A 15,100-nucleotide genomic window follows, 5' to 3' on the forward strand; every position below is an offset into this window, starting at 1 on the left:
CCTGGTCCTGGAGGCTTAAAACTCAACCCCACGCACATGTGAGCATGTGCCCAAAATTATGAGAGGAGAATGGAAGAGAAGAGATTGGGAAAGTGGCCATTCCCTCTGGGGGGTGATCTCTTATTTTCTGCTCTCTGTCTCTATGTCTCCAGCTTACACTCATGCCCTGTAGCAAAAAGCTCTAAAAAAAAGAGAGAGAGAGAGAGAGAGAAATAAGAAGGTGTTAGAAAGGACACATTATAAGATCTGGATTTGTGTTAAGTGATTTCGGGGTGGATATAATAAAGTGAGGCTTTGCTCTGAATTGGGCGCTATCAGGAATCAGGGATAATCCTGTGATTGGGATCTTAATAAAGCTTATTTATAAGCAGAGAAGACTAGAGCCACACTATTTAGTAAGGAAGCAGCAAGCACTCTTATGAACCAAACTTGGTGGGTGTTTGGTTATTTTGTGGCATAGATAGCATTCATATTATCTGTTCAGGTCTGTTTATAGAGTGGATTTTTTTTTATCCTTATCTTTCACAGAATATTCTGTAAAATTGTTCAGGTTCAATGAAATAAGCCCAAAGCCTAGGTATAAGTACCAGACCGGCTCCTAGCAACACGAAATGTAGCTAGTAGTACCAGTTCTGCTCCAGATGTCAGAGGATGCTTTTTCCTTTCTCACAGATTTTATCTGTGTTTTATAAATTTTAATGACTTTAGATGACACTTGGGAATGGCTGATCACAATCCATTCCTCCCCATGTAAAGCATGTCAATCAAAAGAAATCTATGCCATGTTTTAATAAGCCAATTAGTTGATTAACAACATCTCTTTGATGTCCTTTGTTGATGAGAGCGATACGAAGAGAAGTAAAAGGAGGATTTTCTCCACCATAAGATGCCCACACTGAACATCCCTGTCTTAAAACAATTATCTCTCTTTGTTCAGGAAAAGATTAATAATTTAGAGGATTTGAGTTGGTCAAACCCTTCATAGTCCCAAGAAAGTCTTCTGTTGAGGATTGGCCCTAAGAACTCGGTTCTCAAGAAATGAGTTTTTTGTTTTGTTTCGTTTGAAAGATTTTTGCTATAGGGCACATGAACTTGCCAGAGAAACAGAGACAGAAAGTGAGAAATCACATTTCAGGGGGAAATGCCCACTCCACAATCCCATCTCCTTCATTCTCTTCTCAGGATTTAGGGCACGCACCCACATGTACTTGGTGTGAGTTTCAAGCCACCTGGTCCGAGACTCGAACCGCTGTCAATCATGTAGGAGTCCAGCACCTTCACCACTATGCCACCTGGTGGCCCTACTGAAAACGAACTTGGAACCCTTGGAATATTCTAGAGCATTTTTTGAATGCCTTATGCCTAAGGCCATGGACCCAAGTTGACTCAGGTAATTTATGCAAATGATGTGGTTTATGGAGAACACCAATTGTGCTCTGGAGACCTGGAATCTGCATACCTATGATTGACCGCAAGTAAAAATTCTGGACACCAAGGCTTGGATGAGCTTCCCTTTTTAACAAATCATACATCATTGCCAGACCAATTAAGCATTCTATAAAACTCCAATGGGAGAGGATATATTGGCGCTTCTACCTGATTTTTCCTGGGCTTCACTCCATGTACCTTTTCCCATTGTTAATTTTTTAAAACAATTAAATATAGGGCACATGTACTTCCTGGAGACAAGGAGGATTGCCACACTGCACTACCTTCTCCTCTATTCTCCTGTCAGGATTTTGGGCATGCATACACACATACCCAGCATGTTTTTCTTCTCTTTTTTTCTGAGAGATTTTTGCTACAGGACATGTGCATTTGGCAGAGAGACAGGGAGACAGAAATTGAGAAATCCCCAGGGGGGATGGCTCCACAATCCCTTCTCCTCCATTTTCCACCCAAGATTTTGGGCATGCACACAAACATGCCTGGCATGAGTTTCAAGCCTCCAGATCTAGGACTCAAATTATAGTCGACCATGTGGGAGTCCTGCACTCCAACCACCATGCCACCTGCTACCCCTCGTCAGCATATTTTTCAAGCTGCCAGGTCCAGGACCATTTATGATCCAGCCACTTTAACCATCATGCCACTGGCTAGCCCCTAATTCTTTTAAGAGAGTCAGTTCTTCCATCTAACAACTTTCCTTAGTTTAATTTACATACAGACAGATCCCTGTAATATCATATCACAGCATCACTGAGCAGCACTGTATTTAGTCACCAGGCTCGATTATAACAATAAGGTACCTCTTTTGCAGTACTGAAGAGACAGAAATTAAAATGCTATCAAAAATCCAGTTTTAAGCAAGCCACAAAAACTACGTACTTATTATGCCTACTTGCCAAATCTACAAATTACTCCATCAGAGTAAGTTAAAGACTTTTTAAAAAATTTTAATTTACATTTTATCACATGTCTTTACAGTATACATTGTTTTTCCAACACAAAAACCACACATGTTGGTCAAGACAAGGATATTACCATATACATTATCATCAGCAAATAGCTTCTCATTTTTTGTCAATTAAGCATACTTCTACATTTTTTCTTTCCCCTTCCCCCTCCTTCTCTTCCATACTAAACCTTTTTTTTCATATTTTATTGATTCACAAAATCTGTTAAAATGTGGACAAAGCTAGAATCTAGTGACAAGTGCACTGTAAGTTTCTTCTGAAACATTTTTTTTTCCTCTCTCTTCATTCTCCCTTTTTCTAAAAAGAGGTATAAACTAACTTATTTGAAAAAAAAATTAGGTTAATGTCAGTTTGGCTTTTAATTAGCACAAGGCTCCATAAGGATTCAATTTCTGATGCAAGGCAACAGATACTATTGTACTTATGCAAATAGCCATTCTGCCACAAAATAAGAATACTCACATTTATATTTTTCCCTATTGCAAAGGCATCAGGAAAGGAAAAAAAATTATGTTTCAATTAAAAAAATTCCTTAACAAAATGCTGTACCCAACAACTCAAAAGAAAACAAAAATCCTTAAATCTGGAAGACAAAGCATAGGAGAAAATCAGTAATGTTTTAGAAAAAAGTCATAGAATTCTATTTTACCAGTTCAGTATCATATAATCGCTTGTTAAATTTTCAGTGTTAACTGTGGTCTGACCTTTCCGTTAACATTCAACATTATTATTGATATTTCAGAACTTGTCCCATTACTTTATTGCCATAATTACCATTACTTAATGGTAATTAAGTTGACATTTCTCTTGGTCATTTTTTGTTCTCTTATTTGCGAGTCTTTAGTTTTCCTAGTATAGCACTCTGTTCAGAACTTCTCGAAGAGCTGGGCTGATGTTGGTAAATTCTTCCAGGTTTTGTTTATCTTTTCTTCCCACATGAAGGATCATCTTGCTGGATACAGTATTTTTGGTTGAAATTGTTTTTCTCTCTCTTTTTTTTTTGGAGAAAATTGTTTTTCTCAATATTTTGAATATGTTTTCCCTTTCTTTCCTTGCTTGCATAGTTTCCAATGAAAGATCTGATGTTTTTCTCTTGCCAATTTTACTACCTTATCTTTGTCTGTGATTTTGGTCAATCTGGCTATGTTGTGCCTTGGAAAAAATCTTGAGTTGATTCTATGCAGGATCCTTTGTATATCTTGGATCTGGATATTTGAATGCCTCTTTAGGTTTGGAAAGTTTTCTTCTAGGAGTTCATAGAATAGATTATCAATGCCCTGATTAGTTTCTTTACCTTCTGGGATACTGATTATTTGGATGTTTAGGTGTCTAATGGTATCTAGCATTACTTGCATATTATTCACATTTTTTGGAATATTTTCTCAGTCTTTTTGGTGAATTTTTCTAGGTCACAGGTTCTATCTTCTACCTCTGAGATTCTGTCTTCATGATTTAATCTACTTTGAATACTTTCAAGGGAGGTTTTGATTTCCTGAATTATAACCTTCCTCTCTAATAGTTCCATTTGATTCCTTTTTATTGTGTGTATTTCCTCTTTCAGATCATGGAAGCACTTACCTCCTGGAACTCGTCTCTTTTCTCCTGCATCTTGTGGAGTTTGTTGTCACTCTTCTCTTGCATCTCTGTTAGCTTTGTCACTATGACTATCCTAAAATCTTTATCTGACATTTCTAGGAATTCCATTGTACTTTCTATGGATGATGAAGGACCATTCTTTACCCTTGGTATTTTCTTGATTTTCCATATTTCTTATGTCTTTGCAGTGGTGGTTTCTGGTCATCTGATGGATTATATGTTACTTCCTACATGGCTTTTCACTGGGTGTTGGGCCAGTGGGAGGGGTTTAGGGCAGACCTTTTCTGGTTAAATGGGCAGGGAAAGTCCATCTCAGATACACATAGATTCTGGGCTGGAAGGATAGAATAAGTTGAAGATTTTTGAAATTTGGTTAATTCTTTTAAAATAATTGTTTCCATTAAATTTTCTAAGAGATGTAGTTTGGAGCAATAGAAATAAGAATTACCTTTTTTTTTTTTTTTAAACCAAGTGCAAGGTTCTCTACTGACTGTTTTACATTCATAATTTTATTTCACTCCTAGTGAATCAGTAAGGTGGTTATCCTTAGATAAAAAAAATGGAGAATGAAGATATGGAGTCTCAGAAAGTTTATGAAATAAGTTTCAAACCACACAGTAAGTACCTGACAAAGCCAGTATCATCATTTTATTTTTAGAACTTTTATTTTGTTAAAATTAATCTTTGTTGAATGCTGTATGCTCAGCATAAATAATTTCCATACATTATCTTTGAATTTTCCCCAAAACTGCATGGAATGGGGTTTATTGACATTTAATTAAGATCAGAGTCTTGCATAGTAAGAGGTAAAGCTATACATTAAACTGGAGTCTTTGCCTTCAAAATCTTAGCATATTCTTCTGTACCATAGTGTCTGGTTATGCACTTCTCAAGAAGTAACATTCTTTGGGAAAACCAGAAACATCTTAGTAAAGACAGTAATTTTGCCAAGGCTAGAGGTAGCCTTGTAGGAGGGACCTGTTTTAGCCAGATTGACTCCATCTTCTGTTTTGGCCAAACTGACTCTTGTTAATTGACTCGTTTTTATTCTTGTTCTTCTCAGCTTGGCTATAACCTCTGTTTGAGATTTCTCTTTAAAACTTCAGGAAGACAGGAGTCACAAGTAGTCCTCCTGAAGCCCAGAACAATGAGGTTACCACCCGGGTAAATGAAATTCTTGTTTGAAGCTTGTGCATACTCCCCAGCTAAAATTTAACATAACCTACATTTTTCTGCACATTCCCACTAGCCCTCAGCCTCTTTTTACCTCCTATAAAGTCATTTGTAAGTTGGTTGTCCAGTTGAAGATATTTTGGCATGTCTTCTCAGTCTGGCCACACTGTAACACATTCTCCTTTCCTCTCTCATCAACAGCTTTGCCTTTCTGTTTTTTGAGCAACAGAGTTGGACCTGCTTTTGCTCACTGGATTGGAGGTGCAGGGCCCTCCTTCTGCAACAGCCTCTTTAGGTTAGCTCTACAAACACACATACAGTTACCATCATGGACTATCAAAGGTACTTGAGTTTGAAGCCTAGAGGTTTTACCTACTACCTACATGAACTTAGGCAAGACACTTACCCTTAAAGCTTCAGCAGTTCCCAATATATAATGGGGATACCAATAACTGCTTCACAGAACTGTGTTTAGGATTAAATAAGAGGGTATGCAAAGGTCTGTACTCCCATGAGTGCATGGGAACTATAACAAAAAATTCTCTCTGAAAATAAAAAAAAAGAATTCTTCTCCTACCCCTCCCTCAACAAGTTCTGAATTTTCGCATCAATTCTTATATTGGTGTTTCAGTGTATTCACCACTTTCAATGCAAAGTGACTGTTTCCTATTCTCCGTAGTCCTTTAATACCTCCATAGATAGACAAAGAAACTTTTGAGATGCCATGCAGCTTTTAAAGTTCTGTACTAACTTAGAAATCTGTAATGCTTAGACAACTCTGCCCAGTCATGGGCGTTATATTTCTCTAATACTCACATTAGGCACAGACACACTATGTGAAGCTAAAATTCATGGTAACACAATGTTGCATGTTAACCTAGTAATGTCTGTGTCAATTTCCACATTTCTGTAATGTGTAACTGGTTACAGTTAGAAGCAAACCAAAATATTCCATTCTTCTGGATAAAACATGTCATCTGTATTACCTCGAACTTTTCAAAACAAAATACATTACATAAGGAGAACATCAAATACTCAGAGGGATTTGTGTCTCCTTCAGGATATTTCTGAACTAACAAAAACCAAATTCTGAATCATAGAACCTATGAAGTTTTCAAACAAAAGCACCAGCAGAGGGAAACTATCATTTGTTTCTGAAATTTACTATAATGCAAATATTAGGCAGAACCACATGTATGAGCAAGTATCAATACTTTCTTTTTTTAAAAAAAGTTATTTATTTATTTTAATTTGACCAGAAAGAAACCCAGAGAGAGAGGGGGAAAGTGAGAAAGTAAGCCACCAGGTCCGGGACTCGAACTGTGGTTGGCCATGTGACTTAACCACCATGCCACCTGCTGGTCCCCAGTACTTTCCTCTTAATAGATCATAAAGAGTTGTTCATAAATGTCAGGGAACATTAACTACCATAAATATTTTCTAAATCCCTTTGCAGCCTTCAAAACCCTCTTCTCATTCTGATGAAGAAGTGAAATAAAAAAATTTTCAAACTTTGAGACCAGCAGTTAATGTAATGGCTATGTTGTTGTACTCCCATGTAGTCCACCTTGGTTCGATTCCTGAACCTGGTGGCTTAAAACTCACGTGTGTGCATGCATGCCCAAGATCCCAAAAAGAGAACGGAGGAGAAGGGATTGCGGCATGATCATCCTTCCCGGGAGGTGATTTCTGGCTTTCTGTCTCTCTGTCTCTCTCTTTCTGTCTGGCAAGCACATGCACCCTATAGCAAAAACCTCTCCAAAAAAAAAAAAAAAGAAAGAAAAAAAAAGCTTTTCAAACTTTACTAAGTATTTATTACTATTTTCTTTTTAAATTATATTACAATCTCCTTGTAGTAAGCAAGCTGTACTGGTTAAAACAGAGATATTTACTATTGATATTTTTGTTCTTGGGTTTTAAGCTTGATTCTTGATATCATGAGTATCAATAATAAAAGTATTTTATGTTGGGACCAGCTGATGGCATGGTGGTTAAGATGTTACATTCCCACACGGCCAATGCAATTAAAGTCCCAGACCCAGTGAGTTGAAAACTGCACCGAGTGTGTGTGTGTGCATGCCCAAAATCCTGAGAAGAGAGTAGAGGAGAAGGGATTGTGGTGTGGTCATCCCCATTGGGGGATAATTTCTCACTTTCCCTTTCTATGTCTCTCTATATCTCTCGCTGAAGAATGGACATGCCCTATGGCAAAAACCTGAAAAAAATAATCCCAAAAAACAAAAAACTAAGTTATGTGATGCTTCAAGGTAGTCAGCAAACTGTGTAAAAATTACTTTGTTCAAATCCTATGACACTCCATTTTAGGTGGGCATTACGCCTACCCCTTTACACTGACAAACAGTACCTATGGATTATGGAAAAAGAAACAGGCTCAGGAGGTGACCTGTTATGAAGGAGCAGGGCTCAACCCAGGTCTCATGCGTCATAATGGAATACACATATTCGTTACCATCTCTGTTAAACAACCTGTTACTGAAAAGAACGCATTCCAATGTTACAGTCTGAATGAGCCATTGCTCACAAGGAAATAGCTAGGATGTAGAATCCCTATAGTCTCGGCCAAATGGAACTATTCAGACCCTAGGTGTGGGCTTCGCCCCCCGCTATCAAGCTCACACACAGGTTGCTCACATCCTGGGACAGGTCACAGCTTGCAGCTTCTCAACTCTAGGCCGAAGACAGCAGCAAGAAAGCAGACAATAACATGGAGGAATTTTTTTTCTTTTTAAATGAGATTTTGACTAAGGAATTAAACATTTAGTATCTTTACTACACTGTTCATTTTTGTTATATGAGGCTATTTTTCAAACTGCTGGCAATAATTGCCTGCCATATTAGTTAACTTTCTTTTGATGATTCTGAGTGTGATGGAAAGGCAGAATTAGCTTGATCAGACTTTTTAAATGTGCACCTACACTCCCTGAATATCTTTTTTTTTTTTTTTGTAGGTATTTTTGCTATAGAGTGTGTGTTCTCGTCAGAGAGACAGACAGAGAGAAAGAATGGGAGAAATCACCCCCTGGGAGGAGGGGGATGGCCATGGCTCAATCTCTTCTCTATTCTCCTCTTGGGACTTTGGGCATGCTTGCATGCACACAAGACTGGCCTGAGTTTTAAGCTGCTGGGTCTAGGACTACTACAGGGGAATCCTGTTGTGAAACCATTACGCCACCTGCTGGTCTCATCCCTGAATATCTTTCTAAAATAGAGAATCAGATTCTGTAGATCTGGGGTGGGGCCTGAGAGTCTGCATTTCTGTTGAACACCGAGCTCTGGTGCACAGACCACATATTGAATAGCTTGGAACTTAACCACAGCTAAGTGTCCCTCCGTACCTGAGGAACTGTGAACAGGGTATATCTAAAGATCACTAATGATCTTTCTTTTTCTCTGAAGGAAATAATAACCAAAAAGATTGCTAGTTGATTTTATTTTCCCCCCATTACTTTTCCCTTGGAAGTAACGGAGTAAAACAAAATTCTTTTTTCTAGTGTATAGGGACACATTAGGAGTTGGGTTAAAAACATTTTTCTCTTTCCTTTCTCTGTCTCTTTTATTCTCTCTCAATTTCCAGAGATATGCTGAGCTACTGCTTCCTATACTCCCCTTTCTTTTGTCAATCTAGTCTTCTTTGCCTCTGATTCTTTAAAAAATTTTTTTTTCCTATAAAGATTTAGGGCTTTTATTGACTGGAGACAAATTATGGCATGAATACTCCAGCTGCTTTAGCCTGTGCCGTTGGTCCCATTCTTCTGAAATTAGATCACTGCTCAAGTTAGCCAAAAAATATCAGCACACAAATCTTACCCTCAGTCATCTGGCACTTGAAGTCAGCTGTTTCTAAATGGACATAACCCAGTAGGTCAGCAGTGATAGTACTGCAGCCTGGGGTTTTTTTGTTCATTTGTTCTTTTATTTTTTTTAGACAGGACTCACTGGACTGCAATCCTCCTGCCTCCGTCTCCAGAGCAGCCGGCACCACAGGTGCGTGTTACCGTATCTAGTTTCTTTATGTCATATCTACTGTCTTTAGCCTGTACTGGCCAGGCTAGCTGTGAATTCATGATACTCATGCCTCATCCTCCCGAGTGGCTGGGACTATAAGCATGCAATCAACACTACACCTGGCTTTTCAGGGAGGGCAGGAAATTGAAAATGGGCCTCCCGTGCATCCCTCGTTTGCCAAACAACAGTGTCAATCATCCGAACGCTGGCCTTGTTTCACTCTAATGCAAATGTCTTTGATTACTATGAAAGACAAGACTATTGTCACATACATATATATATATATATATATAAAATTTAAATTCTTATATATAATATACATTTTTAGAATAAGAAATAAATATTTATTTCTGTAGTTCCAGAATCTAGGATAATGCCTACAGTAAAGTAGGTGGTCACTGAATATTGTGACATACATGCGTGAACTAAAGACATTTCACCTCACTCCAGAGTGCCCAGCATGCCGGGGGTAAGAGCTCATCCTTTCCTCTCTGTATCCCTTCTCACACAGAGCCAACAGCCAAATTCTGTGAATTAGAGCTTCAGATTTCTTTACACAGTCTATCACCACTACCCTTTTAGACTTGCCATGTCAGTCCCAAGACTTTCCCGTCAGTACAGTTGTGTTACTGAGTTCCAGAGAGCTGGCCTGGACTTGTCATTTCCTACCTAAATTTCTGCAATCACGTCTTCACTCTGGTCTCTGTAAACTCATTCTTTCTCGATCTGTGACCAGTTTTCTAATGCACAATCTGTTCCCTTTACTCTCCTGCTTAAAAACCTGTAATAATTCCATATTGACTGAAAAAATTAATCTGAACTCTATAAAAAAGCATTCAAAGCCCTCCATAAATTTGGTCTGAGTTTCCAAGTTGGCCTCAAGTCTCTTTCTTCTCTCTCTGCACATCGTCTACTCTCTAGCCATACCACGCTTCGGGCTGTTTCATTACAGACCTTGCCTTCCACAATTTTTCACTTTCTAGCTCTATTTCAAATGCTGTAAATTCCATGGAATATTATCTTATCTCTCCAAAATTATCTCACTATTATCTAGCACATCTCCCTCCAAGCTCTAGACAGCCTCAGTATTTCAAAGATAATCTTATATTTCTCTTCGCACGCTAACTTCCTGCTCACATAATAATGATTTTCTGGAACCAGCAGATAGTGTGATGGCTATGTCACTGTACTCCCACCTTGCCAACTGTGTTTTGAGTTCTAAACCCAGCAGCTTGAAACTCCTGCCAGGTGCGTGTACCCAAAATCCCAAGAGGAGAATGGAGGAGAAGCAATTGCAGTATGGCCATCCCCCTCTGGTGGGGCGTGGGTGGGGTAATTTCTTGCTTTCTGTCTCTCTGGTGAGTGCATGTGCCCTACAGCAAAAATGTCTCTTAAAAAAAAAAAAGAGAAAGAAATTATTTTCTGGGTTGGAAATTTCAATGAATCAATCACAAATTTGAGCACCTGTTGTGTGCAAAGTACTCCATTATAATATTCACTCCATTATAATATTTGCCTCAGTTTCCAGCTGAAAATTTGAGCATGGTTGAGTTATGCAAATATATCACTTATAAGAGGCTAAGGGAGACCCTATTCAGGGTACTTTTCTGTCACTCACTCTCATGAGAGAAATAAATAAATTTTTTACAAGAATTATTTTGATTTTATTATTATTATTATTATTAGTTTGACCAGAGAGAAACAGAGAAAGAGAGAGAGGGAAAATGAAAAAGCAAGCTGCTTGGTTCGGGACTGTAACTGCGGTCAGCCATGTGAGAGTCCAGTAGTGCCCCAGCCACTGTGCCACCTGCTAGCTTTAAAACAAACTTTTTAAAAAAGAAAATAATATTATATTCTCAGAAAAAGGATAAATACTCACTAGTTTCTGTTTTTTGTTTGTTTGCTTGTTTCATTTCAAAATAGTTTAATTAAAGGAAAAAGTTCTATAAACTCCTCTTAAAACAGGGAATCTGAGAGCAGAGAGGTGGAGAGCAGTGTTTTCTCAGTCTTGTTAGCTAAGCAAGTGAAGGGGAAGCAGGGTTTCTACCTCAATGGTGATGGCTACTCAGGTGGTTAAGTGTGCTGGACTCCCACATGCACTGACCGAGCTTCAAGTCTCGGACCTGGAGGCTTGCTTTCTCACTTTCTCTCTCTCTCTCTCTCTCTCTCACTCACTCTACTTCTCTCTGGTCACAATAAAATACATAGATAAATGGATAAATAAAGTTAAATAAATAAAATAATTTAAAAAAAGAATGTGATGATATAGTCACCTGGTACAAGGTTCTAGTTCAGCCATAATGTACCTGAAACAAATTTTGGTCCAAATATAGTAATAAACACAATATTACATTTTCTCTTAAGCTTTTAAAAATAATAATATTTTGAAGATGACTCACTAATGTGCTGTTAAAGTGGTGCTGAATCCATGTGAAGGATCACTGGCCTGGTTCCCTAGTCAACCTATATATATGTCAGGCATGCGCCTATCATCCTGGCTAGCTGGAAAGCCTCGACAAATGGAGTTATTGCAGCTAAAGACTCTGTTGAGGATGTTTGCCTTTCTTTCTGTTTCTCTTAAGAGAGAAAGAAATAAAATTTTTTGAAGTTTTTTTTTTTTTTTAAATGTAGCTCAGAGGTTAAGAGATGTGAAATCTAGGGCCAGCAGGTGGTATGGTGGTTAAGGATGCTGGACTCTCACATGGCTAACCACCATTCAAGTCCTGAAGCTGGCAGCTTACTTTCTCACCTTCCTCTCTATCTCTCTCTGGCCAAATAAATAAATAAATAAATAATAAAATAATAAATAATAAAATACTTGGCCAGCTGTGGTTAGAATCCCAGGTCCAGTAGCTTGAACAATACTGGGCATGTGTATGTGCATGGCCAAGATCCCGAGAGGATGGAGAAGTGGAGGAAAAAGGATTGCAACATAACCCTTCCAGTGGGGTATGGTTTCTCTCTCTCTCTGCTGAGTCTATGCATCCTCTGGTAATTACAAAATAAATGATACGATCTTAGAGTGAGTATGAATAACCATTTGACTTTGCAAACTTATGGCATAATTTATTTGTGCATTCCAATTCTGTTGCAACATGCTTTAGGTCTACATACTATAAACAAGATAAGAATTCAATACACATTCATTGATGTTCATAAACTCTTGCCACTATTAACATAATTATGGCTATAAAACTTTTAAGGGTTATAACTTCTCTTTCACAGAAATTATTAGTCAGGAGTATCTTAAACATATCAACAAAAATAGATTCTTTTGTTCCTTACTTTCATTATTTCCTTCTACTTTTTATTTCATTATAGAATGTGTGCGCTCAGCAGAGAGAGACAGAGAGAGAAAAATGACAAATCATCCCCAAGGGGGGATGGCCACACTGTAATCCATTTTCCATTCCCTCCTTGTGATTCTGGGCATGCACGCACACATGCCCGGCGTGATTTTCAGGCTGCTGGGTCTGAGATTCGAACCACGGTCAGCCATGCTGGAATCCAGTACCTTAACCACCATGCCACCTGCTGGTCCTATCACTCTTCCATTTTGCCAATGTTAGATGCCATATAAGCTGCTGAAGATTCAGAAATAAATAACACAGGTATGTCCCCTGTACTGATCAGGGTTCATGAGCTTCCAAATGAACACAGACCAATCTGAAAAGCTTTCGAGGAAGAAAGGACATCAAAAAAAGACAGAGAGAATTTATAGAAATCATGTTTGCCAGTCACTGAACCAGAATATTACCTTTCTACTATTTCCATGATTCTCCAGTCAAGATATTTTAGGAAGTGTTTTTAAAATTATTTATTAAACTTTATTTATTATTGTGTTTTTTCACTTTGACCAGAGAGAGACAAAGAGTGAGAGAAAACAGGTTGCCAGTTCTGGGATTTGAACCGTGGTAGGCCATGTGAGAGTTCAGCACCTTAACCACTATACCATCTGACAGTCCCAGCCAAGACACTTTTATCCTTTTTTAAAAAACAAACAAACAAACAAAACAAAACAAAACAAAGATAAAACAAAACAAAAAACCAGCAACAGGAAGTTGGTTCTGTCATGTACATGTGTTGTTTTAGACAGGCTCTCACTATATCATGATCTTCCTGCCTCGGCCTTCCGTGTAACTGGGATTACAAGTTTCACCACTCAGTCTGGCTTTTTAGGGTGAATCGGAAATTGAACTCAGGTCTCTCACATGGCCTAAGTCTTACAAGTAGTAGGATCCAGTGTGCAGTATCATGATTAGGAGAAGTATTTCTAATATGTCAATTATATGAGTTTTTCTATTGGAGTTGCAAGACAAGATGTTAGTTAGAACTTAAAAAAAAATTGTTGATTTAATCAGTTGGTTATTGTGTGGTAACTTAGATAGTGAGAAAAGTCAAGATATCTCTATATTAAACTTTATATTATATTTATTTGTTTCACATTTTCCAATCAGTCACTACTAAAGCTAAATTAAAAATCCTAATAGATTAGTCCACAAGTGTTTTGAGCACAAATATGATTTTTAAAAATTTTCTGAATTTTTTTCTTTAAATACCACTGTTTTTCTGTTTATTAAATAAGCTATTGTTTTTTTCCCAAGGTCATTTCTTGCCTGCCTTTTCCCTCCAAGTAGCAACAACTTGTCCACTTTACTCTTTATTAAGACTTTTAAGCAGCAAGAGCCCCACCCAGAATTTAAAAAATTTACTTATACTGATTTATTTAGTCCCTTAAAAAGTACGTCAAAAGCTATAGCGAGGAGGTGGAATTATTAGAAATATTACAAATTACTCCTAAATGTCATAACACTGATATTTTACTTTGTAAAAATAATTATTTATTTAATGTTATTTGTCATTTTTACTATTTTTAATTTGCTACAGGGCATATGTATGTGTGAGAGAGAGATTGAGAGAGAGAGAGTGAGACTTGAACTTCGGTCAGCCCTTTGGAGAACAGTACCTTAATCACTGTGCCACCTCCTGGCCCCGATATTTTACTTTTATTCGTTTCATGATTGTAGATAACCATCTATCTTAGTATTAGCAGACACTTTACTTCTATGAAGACCTGTAATATCATTTTGTCTCCAAACCCTGCTGTGATTTCATCAATGCCTTGGTTAGCTCTGAGTTTTAATTTTCACTTGGACCCATAACTGACTTATCCCAATGATGACAACTGCCTGGATTCTGGTTTGGAGTGTCTGCAAACCCAAGGCATTTTCCTCTAAGAAAATCCATGAAGATCCCTTTGCCTAGACCTGGAATTACAAAGGATCTGGTCTGCCATCCTTACTTTGGGATAATTTTAAAACAGTTCTATGCCTTCTAACTATCTTTACTCCCAGAAGTAAAGTGAAAATAAAGGATTCAAAAACTCTCAGGAACTATCCATGTCCTCTGAAGAACATGAAAATTTCCCTGTGCTTCATACTGCCATTTTCCCTCCTTGCTCTGTCATGTTCACTCAGTAATTCATGGTCTGTCTGTGGAGCCCGCGCTGCTGTGTCAGGCAGGGGACTCAGCACTGTGGGAAGAACGATTATCTGGATGTGGGCCTGACTCCCCTGGGGCCTGGCTTCTAAAGATGTTGAGGCCTGGGAGGGGAAACGACAGATAAAGCAGTCTTTAAAAGCCTAGCCTCCACTTCCTCACTAAATATCTTTTGAAGTAAGGAGGGATACAGAGCATAAATAAAACAACAGTGATTAATAATTAAAATAAGATGTATTCCTTTACTTACTCAAGAGCAATCCTTCCTGGGCAAGTTGCTTATGATTTCCTTCTAGAGTTGAAGAGTGTATTCATAGATGGAGGGTGGGGGCTGGTGTTGGTGCCGTGCATAGGGGGTGTGATGGGGGAGGAAATAGGGAATGAAAAGA

The 15,100-nt window shown here is 38.1% G+C and overlaps 1 protein-coding gene across 1 annotated transcript in view; it reads right to left on the bottom strand.

Annotated features, from left to right (window-relative positions):
• SPART (spartin) overlaps window positions 1-14,982 on the bottom strand; it is an 86,492-nt gene extending 71,510 nt beyond the window's left edge. Inside the window, exon 1 of the mRNA XM_006154175.3 lies at window positions 14,962-14,982. The gene's annotated coding sequence lies outside the window, so the exon portion shown is untranslated. The remainder of the gene's footprint in view (window positions 1-14,961) is intronic.
• Window positions 14,983-15,100: the final 118 nt, after the last annotated feature.

The sequence above is a fragment of the Tupaia chinensis genome, unplaced genomic scaffold (genome assembly GCF_000334495.1).
Source record: "Tupaia chinensis unplaced genomic scaffold, TupChi_1.0 Scaffold000402_1, whole genome shotgun sequence".
In the NCBI taxonomy this organism is placed as follows: Eukaryota; Metazoa; Chordata; class Mammalia; order Scandentia; family Tupaiidae; genus Tupaia; species Tupaia belangeri.